The sequence below is a fragment of the Alligator sinensis genome, unplaced genomic scaffold (genome assembly GCF_000455745.1).
Source record: "Alligator sinensis unplaced genomic scaffold, ASM45574v1 scaffold458_1, whole genome shotgun sequence".
In the NCBI taxonomy this organism is placed as follows: domain Eukaryota; kingdom Metazoa; phylum Chordata; order Crocodylia; family Alligatoridae; genus Alligator; species Alligator sinensis.
The window spans coordinates 3,461,409-3,468,317 of record NW_005841944.1 but is presented as its reverse complement, the minus strand read 5'-3'; positions in this window follow the sequence as shown (position 1 = coordinate 3,468,317).

Genomic DNA, 6,909 nt, shown 5'->3' with positions numbered 1-6,909 from the left:
CAGGGGGCTGTCCAAGATGTTCATCTTGTGTTGTTTTGAAGTGTCCCTATCCAGACCTCAGTCTGTTCAGCTTGATCTGTGCTTTTCTGTCAAGGTCATGCCCAATGACTCACTTGGTGTTGGTATAAAATGCTGCAGGAATAGATTTCAGACCGGATTACTCTGAACGATCATTTCATTTCTATTCACCCAACCCCTTACCTAAATGTAGCACAACACACAAAGCCACAGTACCAGGCCTGCCAGGTGCTCCATGGGCCCAGAAACCTGGCAGCAGGGGAGCGGTTAGGGTCTATCTTCTTACGTCACTTGGTCTGATGCCTGGGAGTGCAGGGAATACATCTGTGTGAGAGCAAGTTGCCCAGCTTGTTATGAGCCTCTGTGCACCGTTAAGTACAGTATTGAGTTTTTTAGTGTGACAATGTCTGGACCATACAGGAGCACAATAATCTTCTGGGGCTCATACCTTAGCAAGTGTGGTGATCCTGAGCACTTTGAAGTTAGTGCCTCATGTCACAATGGCTAATCGTCTTGAGACAACTACCCATGCAGAGACTTTGCTTCTGACCTTCTGAATGCGATGGTTATAGGTGAGGGAATGGTCCAGTGTGACTCCTTGGTAAGCTGGGGTATGCTCATGGGGAAGGAGATACTTGCCTACTCTGATATTCATTGTGCTCTTTGCATCATGATTGTCCACATGGAAGGCTGATGAAACTGATTTATTGAAGCTCCTCACTGTTCTTGCGTCTCTCAAACACCCCCCTCCGCTGACCCCTGCACCCCTGGCCAGAAACGAAGCAGAGGTGCCAGGCTCAGTCCTTCGTACTATTGTTGGAGGCTTATCAGTTTGTGTTACACCGAGTAGGGCCATAAATCTGGATGACTGACAACTGACCACCCCATCACTCACTGGGCTCTCAGGAAATCAATGCAACCTTGTTTACTCAGCTCCATTTGACACACCTTAACCTAAACAGACCCTGATATACACTGAAAGCATTTTTCTAGCCCCACAGCTGAGGTGTAACCAACAGGCGAAACTGCACATTTTTGATGGTGATCTTTTGACTACTGTTTGGCAGAGCAGCTACGAATGAACCCTACTGCAGGTAAGGCAGAGCAGGAAATGGGAATTCTCCCTAGCAAAACCCTCCCCGCTCTCTTGCTCCCTGTCCTACTGGAGAAGGCTTATCCCTCCAGGCCCTAATGCTTGGGTTTCCCAGCCTGCTTGGTTATCACAGCAGGGAGAATAAAGCCACGTGTCTGAGTTTTCCCAGCTGGGAGGCACAACGTGGGCATTTTGTGCTGTAGTCAGCACCAGGTTGTTAGCAGTTTCGTGATTTCTGGCCCTGGGCACGGGAACGAGTCTGGACATGGGGCTCACCAGAGGTCCCTTGGTGTCTCGCTTGTCTACAGACTCCACATTTGTGTGCAGGAGGCCCTGTTGTGGAGTCTGAGATGCTGGATCCAAGATGGTGAGCTGGGCATCTGCAGAGCACCAGAGACCTGTGCACAGATGGTGCCAGTGACATGGGGACCTATGGGGCATTAGAATGGACAGGTTGGTGACTGCTCACACTTGTGATGCTGTGGCACTTAAACGAGCCGCCTTGGCCCAGAAATGCACAGCAAAGTTCCAAGAATGAGGTCTACAAATAGCCAGGTGCTCTCTGCGGTATACCACATGTGCCACTATAGAGCTGAAAGAGTCGCAGCACCAGGATAGGGCGTTTATGTACGGGGCAAAGACTGCTTGGGATCCAGCTATGATGCTCCTGAATGACATCAGTCCTGTTGCCCTCCCAGGCCAGAGTGGTGGGCCAGGCTGCTGCCCACATAGAATGGAGAGCCCCAGTCCAGGGACTCCTCCTTGGGATGACATAGCTGAGAGTCCCATGGGGGCGGGTGATGGAGAATGCTTCATACTGGTGCTGATTGGGAGATGCTGGGGGGCAGGGAGGCTCCAGGACAGGAGATAATGGCACATGGGAGTCACTGACCCCTGGTCCAAGGAGCCAGGAAGGCGACCGGTGGCGATCACTGGGGAGCAGCAGTACAGGAGGGAAGGGTGACTTACAGATTCATAGATGTTAGGGTTGGAAGGGACCTCAATAGATCATCGAGTCCGACCCCCTGCATAGGCAGGAAAGAGGGCCGGGTCTAGATGACCCCAGCTAGATGCTTATCTAACCTCCTCTTGAAGACCCCCAGGGTAAGGGAGAGCACCACCTCCCTTGGGAGCCCGTTCCAGACCTTGGCCACTCGAACTGTGAAGAAGTTCCTCCTAATGTCCAATCTAAATCTGCTCTCTGCTAGCTTGTGGCCATTATTTCTTGTAACCCCCGGGGGCACCTTGGTGAATAAATACTCACCAATTCCCTTCTGTGCCCCGGTGATGAACTTATAGGCAGCCACAAGGTTGCCTCTCAACCTTTTCTTGCGGAGGCTGAAAAGGTCCAGTTTCTCTTGGCTGCCCAAGCAACAAAGCCAGGGCCAACGTTGACTCAGCCCACCTGGCAGGGTCAAGTTGTTAACCCCCATCACTGGCATAGACGCAGGGCCCCAAAGAGAATACAGGGGCATGGGGAGGCAGCCCATCAGACCATGGGGCCAGGTCTCTGCAGGCCAGGGTCCTGCTGTGGGGGAGTGGCACAGCTTCTGCAAAGATAGGCAGCCCCCTGGGCTTCGGTCCAAATTCCAGAGCAGGTAGTGCTTTCAGAGTGGCTTTTTCTTTATCACAAACACTAAAAGTTTGGTAGCTACAACATTTAATTAAACCAAGGGGTGGCAGTTTCATGTGTGGCATTTCCCCTGCAACCCCAAGGTTTCATGTTTGAAATTGAGCCCCCACAGATGTCCACCCCATTTCCCCTCAGCATCATAACTACCTGGTGCATCTAGCATCTTTCCCCACTGTCTCCACGTTAACTGAGAAGAAGTTTCCAAGTTCCAGAGTGAGGAGTGTTGCACAGTTTTTGTTTAATAAACACACTTAAAGTTTGGCATCTTCAACATTTGACTAAAATGAGGTACGTCTCTTCCTTGCGCCACATTCCCCACACTCCGGTGTGTCCCCCAGGAGGGGTAGGATGGGAGAGGAGAAGGGTGACAGTGTGGGTTGTGGGCAATGGTGCCTGTGATACAGGGCCAGAGGAGCCTGGGGCAGGAGACCCATGGGCTTGGTGCCTGGGCAGGGCACTTGAAGCCCTCCAGCCCTACTCATCTGGGGAGGGCTTCCAGTCCACATGAATGAGGAGCTGCTGGGCCAGGGCTTCACAGATCTGGATAGCCTGCTGTGGTGTGGGGCTAAGGCCACCAATATTGGTGAGGGATGTGTGTGTAGGGGGGTGGTAATACAGGAATTGCATGTGCATGCAAGTGTGCACACCCACCCACCCAGGCATCTAAAACATGCATACACTTGGGTACATGGTGTGCTGTGTGTGTGTGTGCGAGACAGCCAACTGATAGCTCATGGCCATGATGAGCTGCTGCTGCATCAGGTCCAGGTGAGCAGCCATGATGTCCCTGACAGCCAATTAGGGGCAGTTCAGTTGTTCGGCTCCTCTCAGGAGTATTCAACAACCTGGGGAGCCTGTGGGGCATGCTGGGAGGTGTGTGGAAGCCCCCCCACTTGCTGCCTTCAGGCTGTGCAGGCAGGATCTGAGCCTCCCCCCCACCTACCGCAAAGGCTAATGTGTGTTCTGCTTCCTTTTGACCTAACTGTGAACACGTAGTCAGATGACTGGTAGGGGAGACATGAGGGGGGCGTGTACCCCCCTGAGATTGGCCCCCAACTTGGCACTGCTCAGGACGGGGCCTTTTTTTTGCTGTGCGGGCCTGCGGTGTGTTGAGGGCACTAAGCTGCGGCCCACAAATAGTGTGTGTCCCCCCCCGACTCAGACGGCACCAGTCACCCCTGCTTAGAGTTAATCTCGAAAGTTAGAGTGCTTCCACCATGGGCTTCTTGAATGCCTGTACTTAACCTAAGGTGCTAAAATGAGCTGTTTTTGAATCTTAGAATGAAATCCTACCTAGCACAGTAATGTGGATTCAAGCTCCTAAAAGCACGAAGAGCAGAAGAATCAGTTGATTACATGACTTTGCTCTTAAAGGAGGCAAGTATAAAGGAGAAATAAGGCCTGGCCTAGGTTCCATTTGTATAATGAGAGAGATGTGGTGCTCAGAATTCATACCACTTATAGGTTGTCAGGTAGATATCGTTTGCATCCATTTTAGATTATAAGCTCCCCAAGACCAAACCTATCTTTGTGGCTCATGTAGCACCAAGAATGCCACAGGTATTTTCAAATGCAGCAGTAGGCACATAACTCACACTGATAATGTGGTGTCCTGTTTATTAGGCTGTGTGAAGCTTTGGTCGCTGATTCAAGTCGGTGGAGATTCGGCCTGTTTCAGTGGCTGAATCTCCAAATCTGAATTGAATCAGGAAACCCTTTAATCTCTCTGAATCGAATCGGAACCCTCCCAATCGATTTGGAGAGATTTGGAAAGATTCAGTGATTCAGATATAGACACAGATTTAAATGTTTTTTCTACATGCCTCAAGGTAGCAGGTGGCTCATAAATGCTGCGATGCTGGGGCAGATGGAGTGTCCCACAGGAGCGCAGGGGGCTCCCCAGCAGGCTCATCAGCGGACCCGAAAGTGGACCAGAAGCACTTCCAGTCCACTTCCGGGTCCACTGGGGAGCATGCTGGGAACCCTCCTGCCCCCTGGCTTGGTGACTGGTGCCTCCTGGGTCTAGGGGGGCACCTGGGGTCCCCCGCGGCTGATCGCTGAACCAGGGGAGCATGGGGGTTCCCCCTGCGCACTTAGTGGCGGACCCAGAAGTGAACCGGAAGTACTTCTTGGTTCACCGCCGAGCATGTGGTGGGTTCCCCGTGCTCCTGTGGGATGCTCCATCTGCCCCAGCATCACAGCGTTCATGAGTGATGCCTGGTACCTTGAGATATGTAGAAAAAACATTTAAAGCTGTGTCTCTGGCCAAATCGCTGATTCGCTGGATCAGCATCGAATCTTCGGATTTGGATTTGGCTGAATCAAATCAGGACAGTGATCCGAATCAATGAATCGAATCACTGTCCCTGATTCGGGCCGAATCCGAATCAAATATGACCCGTTTTGCGCTCTCTTACTATTTATGCATTGGAAATATTCCCTCGTTAAAGGCATTTGTCATTGGTTAGTGAGAATGGATATGTGTATGACCAGATCTAGTTCTAAAATGTAATGCCATAAGGTCACTGAAGTTCTTAGTCGTTGTTCTGTAGCTGGACCAGTAGAGCTAGCTAGAGTTGTGATGGCACTTTTAAAAGATAAGAGGTTGTCCTCACATATGAGATACTACATTGTGAAGTTGCTTTTCTTTCAGTCACAACGTATGATGCAATAACAGAACAGGCTTTGTGTTTTATGTTATTGAAGTTTTCCTTGAGTTACGTTGTTGTGGAAAAATAAATATAGTCCTTTCTCTTTCCTTTCCTTTCCCATTTGAAGGTTAGTTTTTCTTTAGGGTATCTTTTTATGTGTCTGACAATCTGATAAAGCCAACTTAATTAAAAATATTACCATTAGATCATAGTTCTTTTTATGAGTTAAGTCTATAGAGTTCCTTCTCCATTGGGAAATTATTTACTTCAGAACATGAGGGGCTAGCTTTGGCTGTCTTTGCTTTAACGCTGCTTTAAAGGTTTCTACTAGATTAATGTTTTTCCAAGGCCTTTATTGCAGGTGCACTGTTATTCAAAGATAACTGCATAATTACTGTTGTACAGCATGGACTGTGGAATATTGCTCACAAGACAACTGGACAGTTATATTGTAAAAGAAACATAACTTTATTTTAAGTGTTTGGTTACTTAACCAAGCTCTTGTTTTCCTTGTAAAAATTCAGTGATAGTCTGTGTACAGGAACTGTGTGAATTCCTTGTTCTCTGACATGGTGATTTCTTAGGTGGGTAGGTTGTTGGAGGGCGGCGGGGGTGAAGCGAAACATCGATCCTCTTTTTATCTCAGCCTGGCACATTAAAGTAAGAACACATGACACTTGATCTGTTTGAGGCAAATCCAACATCACATTTTTTATATGAAAGTGAAATAGAGCTGTATTTTTGGGGTGGACTTGTGAACAACTTCTATGTTTTAGTGTAGTACTGGAGTGGGAATAAAGTAGTAGTATAGTTCAGTGAACTTGATTGCTCTTGGAGTCAGGAGAGCTGAGTTCTCTACCCTGCCCCACAATGCACTAAGCTGCATTGTGACCTTGGGTAAATGCCTCTCTTATCTTCTTCCTAGCCTGGATTTTTTATTTCAACTTATTTTTTTGTGCATACTTATAACATGTTCCCTATAGGCAATGGTGATAGTATTATGTCTTCTGAGTATATGTGTAAACTGTACCAGGAGCCATTAACTCAGCACATGTACATACCTGTGCCTTAGCTTTCTAACAGTGGCTAGGGACAGAAGTTACACACAAACTGGTTTAAGTGATCAGAAACTGGTTTAAACCTGTAATAGAACAGAAGTTCAGTACACTTAAACCACTTTCAAAATGGCCCAAACTGGTATCAGGTAAACCTGGTTGGATGTAGTATCAAACTGAACTAATTCAGGGCAAACCGGTTTATGGAACTTCTGTCCCAGACCCCTTCCCGGTTCAAGTTAGCTCAGTCTCCAAGCATCCCAGGATGCTTGGCAGCCCTGGGCTTTACTGTCTGCTCCAGCAGAGCATGGCTGGCCCCACCTCTCTGCTCCCTAGCCAGAACACGATCACTTTTCCAGCTGGCTGAGAAGGAGACGGAGGTGGGAAACCTGGCTCTGAACGCCAGCTGGGGTCTGCCTGGTGGAGGTGGAGCAGCCCCTCACAATCTTTTCCTTTGTT